The 19,895-nt window shown below is 34.3% G+C and overlaps 1 long non-coding RNA gene across 3 annotated transcripts in view; it reads right to left on the bottom strand.

Annotated features, from left to right (window-relative positions):
- Positions 1-1,055: 1,055 nt before the first annotated feature.
- Positions 1,056-19,895, bottom strand: part of LOC141708446 (uncharacterized) — an 80,170-nt gene continuing 61,330 nt past the window's right edge. The window contains exons 4-5 of one of the 3 annotated variants that reach the window (XR_012569483.1): positions 12,052-12,208; positions 1,056-2,105 (exon numbers count right to left, since the gene is read on the bottom strand). This is a non-coding gene — a long non-coding RNA (uncharacterized LOC141708446). Of the gene's footprint in view, positions 2,106-3,628; positions 3,788-9,393; positions 9,715-12,051; positions 12,209-19,895 lie in introns of those variants that run through there. The other 2 variants (XR_012569485.1, XR_012569486.1) reach the window with 2 other exon arrangements.

Genomic DNA, 19,895 nt, shown 5'->3' with positions numbered 1-19,895 from the left:
TTTATAGGAATAAGAGGTCATTAAGGCATGCATTGTTGCTAAATTGACTTTTAGCTTATCTTCCTTTTGAACACTAAATAACTTATTGATTAAAAATCAATAACTTATTTTCAGCAAGTTCTCTTAAATCATTCTTCTCCAATGTAGGCTCCATTGCTTGGCTTGGAGAATAGATCTTTTCCTTGGCAGGACCAACCTGAATATAATGTAAAGGTTGATTAGCTGGATAATCATATTCTTCTTCATTTTCCCAGCATATAATGGTACTAGTGGTTTTGATGAAGAGGTCGATCTCTTTTCCTTTAAGACAATTGTTTTTAAATGGCTTGACTGCCTTTCTAAATTCCTTGGGGAACCTGGAAATTTCCAAAAGGTTACTAGCTGGATAAACTTGTGTTAATAGTCCATATTGGTATGCTTCATAAACCATGTCTGGATCAACATTTGAATATAAATTGAAGTAGCTGACATTCTTCTTGTCCGTGGTGAAGAAATGTTCACTAACAAATTCATGTTTAGTGGCTATTCTTCCATATTGATAAAGATAATTAAATCCTGAAAAAGAAGATTTAGTGGTATCTTCTTCCGTCTGTATTAACAGCTGCTGAGATTTTGGGATATGTCCTCAAATAGTTTTGCTAGAACTTTCTTTTTGGTGAGTTATTTCCCCCGCCTAAGTTGGGTGTAATGCTTCTACAGAACTAATCAATTGGAGAGGTGGCTTGAATTCTTGTGTAGGATAAATATTTGTTGCAACTTTTGCTTCAGCAAAGGATTTGTACTTCTTATGGTTGGTGCATGAGAATCCTTTTACAGCTTTCTTAGATATCTCCCATGTAGTGTATATTCCTCCATTAGAACCATTAAACACTACATATAGGTTTTAGGGCCTTTGTATCCGTTCGAGACAGCTGAAGTATGACCTTCAGTCTTTGTAGGGATTTGAATTCCCCCGTTAGGCCTCAAATTTAAATTAGAGGTTTTTTCTAACGTTATGGAGGTTTGAACCTCAGTCTTGCTTTCTGGCAAAGCAACAACCTTTAACGAATTTGTTATTTCTTTACCTGGAGTCGTTTGCTCAGGAATAGACTTATCTTTGTTCATTTCTGAAGATGGTGATGAAGTAACCATTTGTTTTGAGGTGTAAACCTCAGTCTGGATTTTTACCAAATCCACAGGTGTCAATGGATTTGTTGAGCCTTTACCGGTAGTTGTTTGCTCCGGGCTAGTTTCAGAATTGTTCATTACTGAAGAAGGTTCTGAAATAACCTTTTGTTGTTCAGAAGATTGAAACCTTCTCACAAGTTCCATTTCAACACGAATTATATGAAGTTCATCTTGTAACAGCTGAATTTTCTTCATAGCAATAGCTTCTTGCATTGCTAGTTTATCCTTAGCTACTGGCTTATTGTAATCTCAAAGAAAGAGATGTATGTAGGCAAAGAAGCCTTATATGTATTCAAGGTTTTGGATAAAGATTTGTCGGTGCTTTTTTTACCCTGAATTCCTCTGTATTTATAGCCTGAAAAGTGGCTTTGGATTCCTGAAAAATAGTGTAAAACAGTGTAAAAGATCACATCGTCATAAGAATGTGTTTACCTGATCTTTCTGGAATTCTCTTGTTAAAAAATCTGTTAAACAGTTTTTAACTCCTTCGATATGCTGTACATCAAAGCTGTAACGAGATAGCCATTATTGCCATCTTACTAACCTTCCTTGATTATTGTCTCCCTGTAACTTGATACGAAGAAAATAAGGAAAATTCTTATTATATGGTCTAACCAGGAATCTAACTGGTGTTAGATAAATAGAAAATTCATTAATTACTCTAATGACTGCCATATACTCTTTTTTATTTGAATGATAGTTCTTTTCGGCGTCTTTAAAGCTTCCTGAAGCATATCTATATATTAAATATTTATCAGAATTAATAGCTTTAAGCACTCCTCCCAGTATTCACCTGAGGCATCAGTCTCAATGATAAGCTTATCATCTGGTTCTGGATGATAGAGTTTTGGAAAACTCTTTAGATTCTTTTTCACCTTGCTGATATAACTATTGTCTGAATCTTTCCATTCCCATGCTACATGTTTCTTGAGTTTTGCCTGTAAAGGAGCACGAATAGAAGCAAGTTTGGGAATATAATCAAAAGCATAGGTTAAAATACCTAAAAACCTCTATATATGCTTTTTGTCTTCAATTTTATCCCGGAATTTATGAATATGTTCAAGGATATGTGTTTGAGGACAATGAGTTCCTTGATCAATTTCTAGTCCTAAGAAATTAATCTTTGTTTTGAAGATTTGAGCCTTTTTCTTGGACAAAATAAAACTAAGAAATTGACACTTCTTTAATACTGCTGCTAAATGCCTGAGATGATCCTGTTCATTATCACTAAAGATATGAATATCATCAACATAAACACAACAATTTTTTTCAAAAGACCTGAATGCGTTTTGCATATGTCTTTGAAATATGGATGGTGCATGTTTGAGTCCAAATGGTACAACTATCCATTGATAATGTCCTTGGGGACATGTAAATGTTGTCAATAGCTATAATTCTTCATCTAGCAAAACCTGCCAAAATCCAGATTTATAGTCTAATGAACTAACCATTTTCTTACCTCTAATAAGGGTGATAAATTCATCCTTATTTGGTAGATTATGGGTGTCTCCTATTTTGGCTTCATTGATTGCCTTGTTGTTGACTACCATTCTTTTCTTACCTCTTCTCCTTTCAGCTTTATTTTCAACTAAAAATGCTGGAGACATGTGAGGTGATTTACTGGGTTTGATGATTTTCATCTTTAGTAATTTTTTAATTTGTTTACCAAATTCTTCTCGATCCTGAGGACTGTATTTCATTGGCTTTACCTTTATTACTGTCATGGGATCTTTGAGCTTGATACTTGCCTCCATCCAATGCTTGGTCTTTGTGGGATCCAAATGATTTTTTGAACAAACTGAATCTAATAATTTCTCAATTATAGATTTTTTTTTTATCAATTTAAGAATTAAATTATAACAAATAAAATTCAATTCTCTAATCTTTTTATGCTATTTTTCCCCCTTTCAAAAAGTTGAATTTTATTAGGGCTGATATTAATAGCGTCAGTTTTAGGTTTCTTAGAATTATTTTTCATAGATTCAAGAAATCCTTTAACTCCAACCATTCGGGTGGTAGTTATCTTTTCGATATATACTTCTTCTCATGACAAGGTTAGTATAATCATTTTTGTGAACTGAGTAAAAGGTCCATATAATTGACAAAAATTATTGCCTAATATAAGATCAATACCTGTATCAACATAAGGACATAGGTATTGATCTTATATTAGGCAATAATTTTTTTCCAATTATATGAACCATTCACTCAGTATACAAAAATGATTATACTAACCCTTTCAAGTCAAGAAGTACATATCATAAAAATAACAACAACTCGTAAAGTTAGAGTTCCAGGTTTTTTTAGAATCAATGGAAAAGAATTCTAAAACCAAGAAACCTAATGCCATTAATATCAGCACTAATAAAAAATTTCTTTTAGAGAGGGGGAAATATGTTATTAGAAAATTCAAAGAATTAAATGATTGTAAAAATTTAGTTCTTGGCATAGAAAAGAAGGCTATAATCGAAGGATTATTAGACTCTGTCTGCTCAGAAAATCCACCTGATCCGACAAAGACAAAGAATTTGCATACAAATTCAAGTGCTTCTGGATATGAAGATCATCATACCCAACAAATCACCTCATATGTCTCCATCGTTTCTTGTAGAAAATGAAGCTGAAAAGAGAAGAGGAAAAAAGAGAGTGGTAGTCAATTATAAAGCAATCAATGATGCTACAATAGGACACAACCATAACCTACCTAATAAGGATGAACTTCTCACCCTTATTCGTGGTAAGAAAATGTTCAGTTCATTAGACTGTAAATCTGGTTTTTGGAAAGTATTGCTAGACGAAGAATCACAGCCACTAATAGCATTTACATGTACCCAAGTACATTATCAATGGATTATCGTACCGTTTGGTCTTAAACATGCACCTTCCATTTTTCAAAGACACATGCATGATGCATTTAGGTCATTTAAATCATTTTGTTGCGTTAATGTTGATGATATCCTTATCTTTAGTGATAATGAACAAGATCATTTAAGACAGTTAGCAGCAGTTTTAAAGAGATGTCAACATTTTGGTATAATATTGTCCAAGAAGAAAGCACAACTCTTCAAAACAAAGATTAATTTCTTAGGATTAGAAATTGATCAAGGAACTCACTGTCCTCAAGCTCATATTCTGGAACATATCAATAAATTCCCGGACAAACTTGAAGACAAAAAATAGTTACAAAGGTTTTTAGGTATATTAACTTATGCATCTGATTATATTCCTAAACTTGCAGCCGTTCGTGCACCTTTGCAGGTTAAGCTCAAAAAGGATATTCCATGGTAATGGAAAGATTCATATACTGATTACATTGGTAAGGTAAAAAGGAATCTCAAGGATTTTCCAAAACTCTACCATCCAGAGCCAGATGACAAGCTTATCATTGAGACTGATGCTTCAGAAGAGTATTGGGGATGAGTTCTCAAGGCAGTTAATTCTGATAAAGAGTTTATATGTAGATACGCTTCTGGTAGCTTTAAAGACGCTGAAAAGAATTATCATTCCAATGAAAAGGAATATCTTGCAGTAATTAGAGTTATCAATAAATTTTCTTATTATCTAACCCCTATCAAATTCTTGGTTAGAACCGATAATAGAAATTTCACTTATTTTCTTCGTATTAAGTTACAGGGAGATAATAAACAAGGAAGACTTGTCAGTTGGCACAGTGATTAAGTCGATATAGCTTTGATGTTGAACACATTGAAGGGGTCAAAAACTGTTTGACAGACTTTCTAACAAGAGAATACCAGCAATAATGTTAATAATTGTTGCTTTTTGCAAGTATCCAAGGCATAATATGCCTATAAATACAGGAGGATTTGGAACAAAGAGAGCACACCTCTCCTTACATCAACATTCTCATATATATAAGTTTCTCTCAAAAGAAACGAATACCATTACAGGTATAAAAGCAATCCCTTTCTTTGGGACCCCATAGCCATCTATGGAGAAACTCTTATTGCATGAGACCATTATTCTCAAGAAAATTGAGAATTTTAATAATGATTTACAAGTCATTAGAGCGGAAATGGAATTCCGAAGGAAGTTTCCTGAGAATCAACAAAAGGACATTTCATCTCCTTCATATTCACAAAGCAAAGATGAAGTTATTCCTGAGCAAACGGCTCCAGGTAAAGAAATAACAAATCCGTTGAAAGTTGTGGATTTACTAAAAATCTAGTCAGAGGTACAAACCTCAACAACGTAAGTTCAATCTTTAGATTTAAATCTGAGACCTAACGGGGGAATTCAAATCCCTGCAAAGACTAAAGAGAAATCTTTAGCTACCTCGCAAGAGGATATTAGAACTTTAGGTTCTAAAAATTTCTATATTGTTTGTAACGGTACAAATCCCGGTAATTACAAAGAATGAAGTATTGCTTCAAAAGCGGTTTCAGGAATTTCAGGTGTCTCTCAAAAGAAGTTCAAAAACTTTCAAGAAGCTAGGGTTTTAGCAAATCTCTACACCATGAAACCACCAATTCAGCTAATCAACACGGCTGAAGTATTAAAGCCCACTTATCAGCAAGCTTTGAAAAGAACTGACAAACCAATGACAGTTCTTGGTATGAAGTCAACCGACAGTTCTATCATCAACCTTGAACAAGATAACGGTGACACCATATACGATAGTTTCCAGTATTTTTATGAATTAGGAAGGACTGCAACTGATGAACACTTCGTGGAACACAGTTTTTTCACAAGTGATAAAAATAACATTAGCTATTTTAATTATTATCCAAATGCAAATAGGAAATGATTTATGAAGCTTTTGTAAACGGATTGGTTAACATTATCTATCCGTCAAAAAATCTGTTAGAATTATCTGAATTCCCAAAAGGAATTAGAGAAGCTATTAAGAAGTTCAGGACTAAGTGCTTGAGAAAATCAGACAAAGAGATATTTGTCAAGATTCAGTCTATAGATCCGTTCTGGGATGAGGACTATGGATTAGTGAAACCCTTTCACTATATTCAAATCGGGATAGTAAAAGAAAAGTTTTACAACCCTAGTAAATCCATGTCGGTTTCTCTGAAGAAAGAAGACCTGCAAGAGTTAGCATTTCACAAATATGCTACCATAATGGAAAAAGTCCTCAGTCTTAGCAAAGAGTAAAAGATCAAGATCAATTATGCAGCTAATAATTGCTTGATTACTTCACAATCTCATCAAAAAATGACCACTGAAAAAAAAGATGCACTTTCAAATATTCAGAAGAAAATGATGAATGGAAGAGAAATGTTTGGTGCCCACCATCCACCTTTGTGTAGGGACATAAACCGAATAATAAAAAAAGTAGAATTTAGTGTTGAACTACTCTGCTCTTTCTGTCAAAACTCAAGAAGAAAAAGACAGCTGCCGACGCAAAAGACAAAGCTGTCGCAGACAACAGTGGACCCTCCACTACTGAAGATTCCACCAGTACAACAGAAGACAAAGTACTTTCGCCAGAAACAGGGATACTGCTCAAAGCAAGATCGGGAAGCCGATTTTAGTGGAATATCTTATCTTTTTCTAAAGGTAAAAGCAAAAGGCATCTACTTTATGAAAAGGTAAAGGAAAGAAGAAAGCAGAAGGCATCTACTTTATGAAAAGTAGGAAAGAGGAAAGCATAAGGCATCTACTTTATGAAAAGTAGAAGGCATCTACTTTATGAAGAAGCAGTGGATGAAAAGAGGAGGAATCTTATCCTTTCACTCGGAATGTATTATTAAGAGACAACTAGTCTTGTAATAGGACATCTTCCTTAGTCTATAAAAGGAGAGTTAAGTTTTTAGTTCAGGATATCGGTTTTTCAGAGAACACGCAGTCTTAAATTTCATGAGTCCATTGTAATGTCTTTAATTTCGTGAGTACATTACAATGGACTCACAGTCTTATATTCCGCGAGTACATTACAATGGACTCACGGAATTTAAGACTGTGTGTTCTCTGAAAAATCGATGTCAAGACATTACAATGGAATCACGGAATTTAAGACTGTGTGTTCTCTGAAAAAACCGATATCCTGAATTAAAAACTTAACTCTCCTTTTATAGACTAAGGAAGAGGTCCTATTACAAGACTAGCTGTCTCTTAATAATTCATTCTGAGTGAAAGGATACGATTCCTCCTCTTTTCATCCACTGCTTCTTCATAAAGTAGTTGACTTCTACTTTTCATAAAGTAGATGCCTTCTGCTTTTTTCTTTCACACTTTTCATAAAGTAGATGCCTTCTGCTTTTTTCTTTCCTTTACTTTTTCATAAAGTAGATGCATTTTGCTTTTACCTTTAGAAAAAGATAAAATGTTCCACTAAAATCGGCTTCCCGATCTTGCTTTGAGTAGTATCCCTGTTTCTGGAAAAAGTACTTTGTCTTCTGCTGTACTGGTGGAATCTTCAGTAGTGGAGGGTCCACTGTTGCCTGCGACAGCTTTGTCTTTTGCGTCGGCAGCTGTCTTTTTCTCCTTGGAGTTTTGACAGAAAGAGCAGAGTAGTTCAGCACTAAATTATGCTTTCTTTATTATTCGGTTTATGTCCCTACACAAAGATGGATAGTAGGCACCGAACATTTTTCTTCCATTAATCATTTTCTTCTGAATTTTTGAAAGAGCGTCTTTTTCTTCAGTGATCATTTTTTGATGAGACTGTGAAGTAATCAAGCAATTATTAGCTACATAATTGATCTTGATCTTTTCCTCTTTGCTAAGACTGAGGACTTTTTCCATTATGCTAGCATATTTGTGAAATTCTAACTCTTGCATGTCTTCTTTCTTCAGAGAAACCGACATGGATTTACTAGGGTTGTAAAACTTTTCTTTTACTTCCCGATTTAAATATAGTGAAAGAGTTTCACTAATCCATAGTCCTCATCCTAGAACGGAACTGTAGACTGAATCTTGACAAATATCTCTTTGTCTGATTTTTTTCAAGCACTTAGTCTTGAAATTCTTAATAGCTTCTCTAATTCCTTTTGGGAATTCAGATAATTCTAACAGATTTTTTGACGGATAGACCGTGCTAACCAATCTATTTGCAAAAGCTTCATAAATTATTTCCTTATTTGCATTTGGATAATAATTAAAATAGCTAATGTTATTTTTATCACTTGTGAAAAACCTATGTTCCACGAAGTGTTCTTCAGTTACAATCCTTCCTAATTCGTAAAAATACTAGAAATTGTCATATATGGTGTCACCATTATCTTCTTCAAGGTTGATGATAGAAGTGTCGGTTGACTTCATACCTAGAACTGTCATTGGTTTGTCAGTTCTTTTCAAAGCTTGCTGATAAGTGGGCTTTAATCCTTCAGCCGTGTTGATTAGCTGAATTGGTGGTTTCATCATTTCTATGGTGTAGAGATTTGCTGAAACCTTAAAAGTTTTTGAACTTCTTGTGGGAGACGCCTGAAATTCCTGAAACCGCTTTTGAAGCAATACTCCATTCTTTTTTAATACCGGGATTTGGACCAATATAAACAACATATAAATTTTTAGAACCTAAAGTTCTAATATCCTCTTGCGAGGTAGCTATAGATTTCTCTTTAGTCTTTGCAGGGATTTGAATTCCCCCGTTAGGTCTTAGATTTAAATCTAAAGATTGAACTAACATTGTTGAGGTCTGTACCTCTGACTGGATTTTTAGTAAATCCACAACTTTCAAAGGATTTGTTGTTTCTTTACATGGAGCCGTTTGCTCAGGAATATCTTCATCTTTGCTTTGTGAAGAGGAAGGGGATGAAATGTCCTTTTGTTGATTCTCATGAAACTTCCTTAAGAATTCCATTTCTGCTCTAATGACTTGTAAATCATTGTTAAAATTCTCAATTTTCTTGAGAATAATGGTCTCCTGCAATAAGAGTTTCTCCATAGAGGGCTATGGGGTCCCAAAGAAAGGGATTGTTTTTATACCTGTAATGGTATTCATTTCTTTTGAGAGAAACTTATATATATGATAATGTTGATGTAAGGAGAGGTTTGCTCTCTTTTTTCTAAATCCTCTTGTATTTATAGGCATTTTATGCCTTGGATACCTGCAAAAAGCAACAATTATTAACATTATTGCTGGTATTCTCTTGTTAGAAAGTCTGTCAAACAGTTTTTGACCCCTTCAATGTGTTCAACATCAAAGCTATATCGACTTAACCACTATTGCCAACGGACAAGTCTTCCTTGCTTATTATCTCCCTGTAACTTAATACGAAGAAAATAAGTGAAATTTCTATTATCTGTTCTAACCAATAATTTAATAGGGGTTAGATAATTAGAAAATTTATTGATAACTCTAATTACTGCAAGATATTCCTTTTCATTGGAATGATAATTCTTTTCAGCGTCTTTAAAGCTACCAGAAGCATCTCTACATATTAACTCTTTATCAGAATTAACTGCCTTGGGAACTCCTCCCCAATACTCGCCTGAAGCATCAGTCTCAATGATAAGCTTGTCATCCGGCTCTGGATGGTAGAGTTTTGGAAAACCCTTGAGATTCTTTTTTACCTTACTAATGTAATCGGTATCTGAATCTTTCCATTCCCATGGAATATCCTTTTTTAGCTTAACCTGCAAAGGTGCACGAACGGCTGCAAGTTTAGGGATATAATCAAATGCATTAGTTAATATACCTAAAATCCCTTGCAACTATTTTTTTGTCTTCAAGTTTGTCTGGGAATTTATTGATATGTTCCAGAATATGAGCTTGAGGACAGTGAGTTCCTTGATCAATTTCTAATCCTAAGAAATTAATCTTTGTTTTGAAGAGCTGTGCTTTCTTCTTGGACAATATTATACCAAGATGTTGACATCTCTTTAAAACTGCTGCTAAATGTCTTAAATGATCTTGTTCATTATCACTAAAGATAAGGATATCATCAACATAAACGCAACAAAATGATTTAAATGACCTAAATGTATCATGCATGTGTCTTTGAAAAATGGAAGGTGCCTGTTTAAGACCATACGGTATTATGACGATCCATTGATAATGTCCTTGGGGACATTTAAATGTTGTCAGTATCTTTGATTCTTCGTCTAGCAATACTTGCCAAAAACCAGATTTACAGTCTAATGAACTGAACATTTTCTTACCACGAATAAGGGTGAGAAGTTCATCCTTATTAGGTAGGTTATGGATGTCTCCTATTGTAGCATCATTGATAGCTTTATAGTTGACTACCATTCTCTTTTTTCCTCTTCTCTTTTCAGCTTCAGTTTCTACAAGAAATGCTGGAGACATATGATGTGATTTGCTGGGTATGATGGTCTTCATATCCAGAAGCTCTTGAATTTGTATGCCAAATTCTCTACGATCTAGTGGGCTGTATTTAATAGGTCGAACCTTGATTACAGTTTTAGGATCTTTGAGCTTGATTGCTACTTTCATCCATTTCTTTGTCTTTGTCAGATCCGGTGGATTTTCTGAGCAGAGAGAGTCTAATAACCTTCGATTATAACCTTCTTTTCTATGTCAAGAACTAAATTTTTACAATCATTTAATTCTTTGAATTTTTAATAACATCTTTCCCCCTCTGGAACTCCAACTTTACGAGCTGTTGTTATTTTTCTGATATATACTTCTTGACCTTGCTGATTGTAATGGTGCTTCCATTAGCAATTTTAGCATGTATAGGTCTTTCTGTGTTAATCCAATGTTCTGGGGGATAAGATGCTTACTTGCTATGCAAAGGCTGGAGCCTGTATCAATATAACAATGTAATTCAATCTGTTTATATCCTGTAAATTTTAATTTACCTGAGATATAAATAGAGTTTGGATTAATGATGTCGGTCATCACTTCTTCTTCTTCAGTCGGATTCTGAGGAAGTTGATTCATTAGAATCTGACTTTATTGGTCCAGGGTCCAATTCTTCAATTGAATATACTTCTTGAATATCTTCATAAGGGTCTTCAATAGGAATATATCCTAAAGAATAAATTTGTTATAGCATTTGGACCTTGTCGTCATGCTTCTTCTTATTAGGGCATTTATTTGCGTAATGTCCTTCTTCATTACAGATCCAATACCTGCAATTTTTCTTGCCTTTTGGGCAAAACTTTTGCTTATTGTTAGAAAATTTTTTGGAAGATTTTTTCTTAAAATACTTACCTGGTTTATAAGGTTTTTTCTTCTTGATAAACTTGTAATTAGTCTTATGTTTATAAGACTTCTTCCTGTAGGGCTTTTTGTAAGAAGATTTCCTACATCCATACTCAAATGGTTTTTCAATAATCTTTTCACAACATTGTTTGCTAAAAGATTTCAATTTTTTTGTTTCTTTGTTAAATCTTAAATTTTTGAGATTTCCTTTTTAACAATTCTTTGATCATAAGCTAAACTATACTCTGCTGGACATGTTGCTTCTAGATTAAATTTTTCTAGAGCTTTCAATCCTACTAGTGGAATTTTGAGGAGGTAGTATTTAACATACTTCACATATTCCGCTTGGTCATCTAACTGGTATCCATATTTTTCATAATCACAGAAAAATTGATCTAGGAAACATATATCGCAAAGCTGCATATTGGTGATCCTAGTTCTTGCTTTTTCTTTTATCCTTAATAAATCCTGCAGCTTATCAGATGCTTGATTTATTCCTAAGAACATTGTATAGATGCCATCTAATACATTTTCAAAGGTTGTAACGGGACTCATGACTGGTTCCCAAGTGGTGTTTTTAATAAAAGTATTAACAACAGCTAAAGTCTTATGTTCGATCAATAATAAAACTGTGTTTTGATCATCATAAGCATCTTTGTTAGTCTGAATAATAAGACTAATTTCTTTTGCCCAAGCGTCTATGAGCTCTTTCCAATTTGGCTTTCCATCAATATTTAAGATATTATTACCAAAAATATTAGAATTTTCTTTAGCCTCATAATTATTAAAAGGATAGAAATTACCTTTCCTTTTTCTGTTTTCTTCAGGTTTTTTTGTACCTGATGTTTCTCATATTTCTCTCTTTGGTGTAGGAGGTGTTGAAGTTTGATGTGTGTCCATCATGAAGTTTTCTATTTTCTCATCTTCAGAACTATCAACTTCTGTTTCTTGAAGGTTCACCTGTTCTTCAGAATTGAAACTTTCAATTGTGTTAAAAATGTTGTAATCATTAAAACCAAATAAAGATTTTAATTCATTACTATCTTCTATTTCTTGGTTGGCTTTAGATTCATCATATAACTCCATTAACCTGATAGCTTGTTCGAGGACGTTATAGTTATCATCGTTAACCTGCAATTCTTCTTCTTCTATGTTATCCCTGAAGAATTTTTCTACCGTCTTTATGTAATTCATGTTGATTTTTTGTCAACACCGAACGGCCATGTCAGACTGCCATGATTTTTCCTGTTCCTAGCTCTTCGTTCCTGACACTATAGTTGGGGTAACTCTATTTCCAGATTCTTGATTTGTGCTCTGGATCTTCATCTGTTGTGATGATTTCTTTTCCTTTCTGCTGCCTTTCTTTGAGGGCTTCAAGGATTTCATGGTTGCAAGGGCATTCTTGAATTGTTGCTTTTAATTCAATAATAATCTTTGCTGCTGCGGCCTTAATGTTATCTGTAACATGATTAGTCTGCTGATTTTTAAGCAACCTAAGGATTTCTCCTATTTGTTGCTTAATATTTTATCAAAATCTTCTAGTAATTCCTTAATGCTCATCCTAAGATTTTCTTAAGGTGTTCTATGATTTCTTTGAACTTGTAGTCAATAACTTCATTATCATACTTAGTGTTTCTAAGTTGTGACAACTGAACTTCTAATTTTTCAATGTTAGCGTTTTGTTTTACTAAGAGCTTTTTTATGTCTCTTAGAATTTCTATTTACACATTTCTGGGATGAGGACTATCGATTAGTGAAACCTTTTCACTATATTCAAATCGGGATAGTAAAAGAGAAGTTTTACAACCCTAGTAAATCAATGCCGGTTTCCCTGAAGAAAGAAGACCTGCAAAAGTTAGCATTTCACAAATATGCTAGCATACTGGAAAAAGTCCTCAGTCTTAGCAAAGAGGAAAAGATCAAGATCAATTATGCAACTAATAATTGCTTGATTACTTCATAGTCTCATCAAAAGATGACCGCTGAAGAAAAAGATGCTCTTTCAAAAATTCAGAAGAAAATCATGAATGGAAGAGAAATGTTCGGTGCCCACTATCCACCTTTGTGTAGGGACATAAACCGAATAATAAAGAAAGCAGAATTTAGTGTTGAACTACTCTGTTTTTTCTGTCAAAACTCCAAGGAGAAAAAGACAACTACCGAAGTAAAAGACAAAGTTGTCGCATACAACAGTGGACCTTCCCCTACTGAAGATTCCACCAGTACAGCAGAAGACAAAGTACTTTTGCCGGAAACAGGCATACTACTCAAAACAAGATCGGGAAGTCGATTTTAGTGAAGCATCATATCTTTTTCTAAAGATAAAAGCAAAATGCATCTACTTTATGAAAAGGTAAAGTAAAGAATAAAGCAGAAGGCATCTACTTTATGAAAAGGTAAAGGCATCTACTTTATGAAAAGTAAAGGCATCTACTTTATGAAAAGATGCATCTACTTTATGAAAAGCAGTGGAAGAAAACAAGAGGAATATTATCCTTTCACGCGGAATGAATTATTAAGAGACAACTAGTCTTGTAATAGGACCTCTTCTTTAGTCTATAAAAGGGGAGTTAAGTTTCTAGTTCAAGGATCAGTTTGGGAGACACCACATATTCTTGAATCCCGTGAGTCCATTGTAATGTCTTGTGAGTAGAAACCCCAACGGAGTTTTAAGCTATGTATTGTGTAATGGTTTGAGAAATAAATAATATAAACCTTTTCTGACAATACTGATTTGGTGTTCCGCGTTTTGGTATCAGAACCTTGTTTATTTAATTCTTCAGTATCAAGGTTTGATTATATCTTGGAGGGAGTAAGTCATAGCGAAGTACCGTTTAGGCAGGTGGTCGTTGAGGGAAAAAGTAGGTGCATTCTTGGAGTAATCAACACTTAGGTTAACTACAGAATTGAATGAAGCTCGGATCATATCTTACAAAGACTCGGGTATGTCAAAATTAGGAATTATATTATTGAACCTTACTACAAATACAAATGCTTAGAACTCTGTATTTTTAATAAGTTTAAAATCTTTTTAAAATCTTCTCATTTCATGAGTAGCAATAATCATCCGTGATTAGTAAATATATCTGGAAATTCCATTATTTCCATGAATAACCATCAATACTTAGAACACCTTTTACAGGTTTCTAGAAAGATTGTCAGTAACAAAGATAATAAAAGGATTAGATTTCTTATCCGGGATCTAGAAAAATTTAAAACATAACAAATTCGATTTTATAATAGATATTCTATGCAAATAGAAACAGAGATATATTCTCTTAAAAGAATTCTCAGTTATGATCTTATTAAGAATCCGTAAATGAGTTTTTTAACAGAAAAACTTCCTGAGAAAACTCAAGATGAAAACAATTTGGAAATCGAGTTTTCATATAATGAAAAAGGTTTTCAAGCAAGCTTTTTGATAAAGCAAGAAATTCTTTCTAAAATCAAAAGTAGCAGACTCGATTTAAGAAAAGAAAAAATATTTAACATTCCTATGTTAAATCGTTTTAAAAGGAAAAACAATATCTTTTATTATATCTCTACCAAAGAAATGCATGTAGATATAAAAGATACTACATCTTTAGTTTATCTGCCTTTAATCACTAAGGAAGAGATAAACAAAAATTTGTTGAAAATAGACTCTAAGATAAGATCTACTCTCAGTGTAGTTCACTTATGTGCTATAAATTTTTTGCTTAAAGCTGAATTTCAAGAAGGAATAGATTCTCCTATTAAAATGGCTTTAATAAATAATATGTTAGATATATTTGATAATGTCATGGTTAATATGTTTTATGTTTAGATTTCAGATCTTATTTGAACAGGACAAATCAGTACTTAACTGATCAGTACTTATACTGGACGTCAGGACTTAAGGGATATCAGTACTTATGTTATCAGGAGATAAGCATCAGGAGATAGATATCAGAACTTAAGTGCTGAAGGACGATCAGATAAGGACAGTAGCTGATTAAAGTTAAGAAGATCAAGATAAACATAAGAAGAGATATGCATGAAGAAGGAATTCCGTAAAGAATGGAATACTTGGAAGAAAAGATATCTGATTGATATATATTAGGAAGCAGAATTATATTCCATATCAATTAGCGATTATCTTGTAACTGTGTAATATATAAACACAGACATAGGGTTTACACTATAAGTGTTATCATTATCGAGAAAATTATTTACTGTAACCCTAGCAGCTCTCGTGATATTTTGTTCATCACTGAGAGATAACAGTTCCAGATTGTAACAGAGTTTATTGTTTCAATAAAGTTTGTTTTCTGTTACATAAGTTCTTGAAGTTTGATTTGATTGTAATAAACACTGTATTCACCCCCTCTACAGTGAAAGTGTGACCTAACAAGTGGTATCAGAGCCTTCTGTTAACACACATACAGTTAAAGATCCAAACACAATCATGTCTGACACAGAAACTCCAACTAAGCCTACCAAAACTGAGGAATCATCAAAGACATCAATTTAGAGTCGATATGAGACCATCAGAGTTCCCATATTGAGACCATCTGAATATCCCATATGGAAGGTAAGGATGACCATGTTTCTGGAAGCAACAGATCCAGAATACCTTGATAGAATCAAGGAAGGGCCTCACAAACCTACCAAGCTCGCTGTTGTAGTTGCAGGTGAAGCAGCACAGACTGTACCAAAGGAAAAGAGTGATTACACTGCTGAAGATATAGCATCTATTGCTAAGGATGCCAAGGTACGACACTTACTGCATAGTGCCATTGATAATGTAATGTCAAACAGGGTAATCAACTGCAAGACTGCCAAGGAGATATGGGATGCACTGGAGACAAGGTGTCAAGGAACTGAAACAGTTAAGAAGAACAGGAAGACAATACTCACTCAAGAGTATGAACATTTTGACTCAAAATCTAATGAGTCATTGAATGATTTATATGATAGATTTGTCAAACTTTTGAATGATTTGTCATTGGTTGATAAAGAGTATGATCTTGAAGATACCAACCTAAAATTCCTGTTAGCTCTTCCTGAATGTTGGGATTTGAAGGCAACAACAATAAGAGACAACTACAATCTTGATGAAACAACTCTTGATGAAATCTATGGAATGCTCAAGACTCATGAACTTGAGATGGAACAAAGAAGCAAGAGGAAAGGAGGAAAGTCAAGGACAATTGCTCTCAAGGCTGAAGAGGAATCCCCCAAAGCACCTTCCTCAAAGAAAGACAAGGGTAAAGCTCTTTTCATAAAGTCTGATACTGAGTCATCAAGTTCTGAGAGTGATGATGACTCAGATTCTGAAAGCTTGCCTGAAACTGATGCTGATGAGGAGATGATGAAGCTGTGTGCTCTTATGGTGAAAGGAATCACAAAGATTGCATACAGGAAGTTCAGGAAGGGAAAGAAGTTTTCCAGGAAAGGCATAAGTTCTGATAAGAAGAATTTTAGAAGATCTGAAGGAAGAGGAGGAAAGTCTGACAGAGGAGATTACGCCAATGTTAAATGTTATAATTGTGGTGAGAAAGGCCACATATCTCCTGATTGCAAGAAGACCAAGAGTGACAAAGGCAAAGCTCTTGTCACAAAGCAGAAAAGCTGGACAGACACCTCAGACTCTGAAAGTGAGGAGAACTATGCATTAATGGCAAATGCTGATAAATCAAGTTCTGAGAGCAGTTCTGAAGCTGCTGAAACAAAGGTACCTCAGACTACTTATGCTTTTCATACTGATGATATTAATGAGTTGAGAAGATATCTTAAAACCATGTTTGTTAGTTATAGAGATCAAACTTTAACATGTGAAAGATTAACTTCTGAAAATCTTGCTTTTAGGAAAAGAAATGATTTCTTAGAAAAAGAGTTAGTCATGCTCCATCAAACTCAAAAGGATAGAGATGATGCTTTTTATGTTAGGGATGAAGTGCTAAAAATGAATGAATCTCTAAAAACTGAGTTAGAAAAGGAGAGAGAGATTATTAGGACTTGGACTAACTCTGGCAAAACAACTCAAAATTTGCTAAGCAGTGGAAACTGGAAAGAGGGCTTAGGTTATGGAGAAAATAAAAATGAAAAAGGAACTGTAGAAATTAAGCCTGTTGATAAGCAACAGCCGAAGTTAAAACTTGTTAAGTTTTTAACTGAAAAATTTGAAAATGAGAAATCAGAAGTTAAAAAGGAATTAGCTTCTGACAAACTAAAACAGGAAAAGACAGCTGAAGTTAACATAGGCTTAATGACAAAGAAGCAGCTCAAGCATAAGCTGAAAGATGTTAAGAATGCAAACAAGGTAAAATCACCTAGGAAAAACAGGAATGGAAAGGAAGGTGTGAATAAAAGCAATAACTATAAATCTGTTCCTGATGCTCCTAGGAAAGCATGTCATAACTGTGGAAGTTCTAACCATCTGGCTTCTTTTTGCAGGAAGAATGAGAATATTAACTCCTTATCTTCAAAATCAGGAGTTAAGAGTCAGTCTGTTAGATACAAACCACAAAATCCTTGTTTTCATTGTGGTAGTTTATGGCATTCCATTTATACTTGTAAGGAATATCATAGTTTGTACTATGATTATTATCAAATAAAACCTTCTTTAAAGAAAGTTTCTGTTGTTCCTTCTAGTGTAAGTTCTGATTCAAAGTCTGGTAGTATAAGTTCTGGTAAGAAAACTGTTAACATAAAATCTGATGCTAAATCCGCTGCAAATGTTAACAAACCTAAAAAGGCCAAAGGATTCAAGCAAGTCTGGGTCCTTAAAACTAATAATTAGTGGTCTTTTTGATTGCAGGGCAACAGGAAAAATATTTTAGTTCTGGACAGTGGATGTTCAGGACATATGACTGGAAATAAGGCCCTGCTATCAGACTTTGTGGAGAAAGCTGGCCCAAGTGTTTCTTATGGAGATGGCAACATTGGAAAAACTTTGGGATATGGCAATATCAATCTTGGGAATGTCATCATTAAAGATGTAGCTCTGGTCTCAGGACTTAAACACAACTTACTGAGTATAAGTCAAATCTGTGACAGAGGTTATCATGTTGATTTCTTTGCAGAACATTGTGAAATAGTTAGTAAATCTAAAGGAAAAGTTGTTCTGAAGGGATTCAGGCGTGGTAACATTTATGAAGCTAAGCTTTCAACAAGTTCTGATGGTTCTGCAATCTGTTTAGTGAGTAGAGCCTCAATTGAAGAAAGCTGGAATTGGTACAAGAAACTCTCTCATTTAAACTTCAACAAGATAAATGAACTGATCAAGAAAGATCTTGTGAGAGGACTGCCAAAATCAGTGTTTGCTCCTGATGGTCTTTGTGACTCATGTCAGAAGGCCAAACAAAGAAAATCTTCATTCAAGAGCAAGACTGAATCATCAATTCTTGAGCCTTATTATCTACTTCATGTTGATCTATTTGGTCCAGTGAATGTCATGTCTATTGCAAAGAAGAAATATGCGTTGGTCATAGTAGATTAGTTCACCAGATACACATGGGTGTATTTCTTGCACACAAAAAGTGAAACTGCATCTATCTTGATTGATCATGTCAAATGTCTGGATAAATTGATCAAAGATTCTGTGAAAATTTTGAGGAGTGATAATGGCACTGAATTCAAGAATCTGATAATGGAAGAGTTCTGCAAAAATCATGGAATAAAGCAGGAATTTTCTGCTCCTGGAACTCCACAGCAAAATGGAGTTGTTGAAAGGAAGAATAGAACTCTCATTGAAGCTGCACGAACAATGCTTGAAGAAGCAAAGCTTCCAACCTATTTCTGGGCTGAAGCTGTGCAGACTGCTTGTTTTACTCAAAATGCAACACTCATTAACAAGCATGGAAAAACACCATATGAGATGGTGAAGAACAAGAAGCCAAATCTGAAATACTTTCATGTATTTGGATGTAAGTGTTTTGTTCTCAAGACTCATCCTGAACAGCTATCCAAGTTTGATCTAAAAGCTGATGAGGGAATCTTTGTTGGATATCCACTTTCCACAAAAGCCTTCAGAGTCTATAATTTGAGAACAAAAGTGGTCATGGAATCTATTAATGTCTCTTTTGATGACAAGAAGATCACTGGACTTGAAGATTGCATTGATCATGATCAGCTGAGATTTGAAAATGAAGATTCATATTCTGATAACTTAAGTCCTGACAGTCTAAGTCCTGATACTGTAAACTCTGATGTTATTGAAACTGTGGTGACTACGTCAAAGGAAGATGCACCAATGCAGGGGGAGCATACTCAAGATATTATCACATCTCAAGAAGCATCAGAACACACATCTGGCTCTTCAAGTTCTGATTCGTCAAGTTCTGATAAGCCAAGTACTGATAGTGCTGAAAATCTAAATGCTGAAAAATTCAACTCAGAGAGCATAGTTTCAGGGGGAGCATCAGAAAATGAAAATGAAGACAGCATGAATCATGGGGGAGCATCCAGTTCTAGAGAAAACCTTCCATCTGCAAGGAAGTGGACAAAATCACATACACCTGATTTGATAATTGGAAATCCTGATGCAGGTGTCAGAACTAGAATAGGTACTTCTAATGAATGTCTTTACAATTCTTTTCTCTCTCAGTCTGAGCCAAAAAAAGTGGAAGAAGCTCTTCAAGATGCTGATTGGGTGCAAGCAATGCAGGAAGAGTTGAATGAATTT

This window comes from Apium graveolens, chromosome 2 (genome assembly GCF_009905375.1).
Source record: "Apium graveolens cultivar Ventura chromosome 2, ASM990537v1, whole genome shotgun sequence".
NCBI classification, from domain to species: domain Eukaryota; kingdom Viridiplantae; phylum Streptophyta; class Magnoliopsida; order Apiales; family Apiaceae; genus Apium; species Apium graveolens.
The sequence above is the reverse complement of the archived record's forward strand: the minus strand, read 5'-3'. Positions and strand labels throughout refer to the sequence as shown.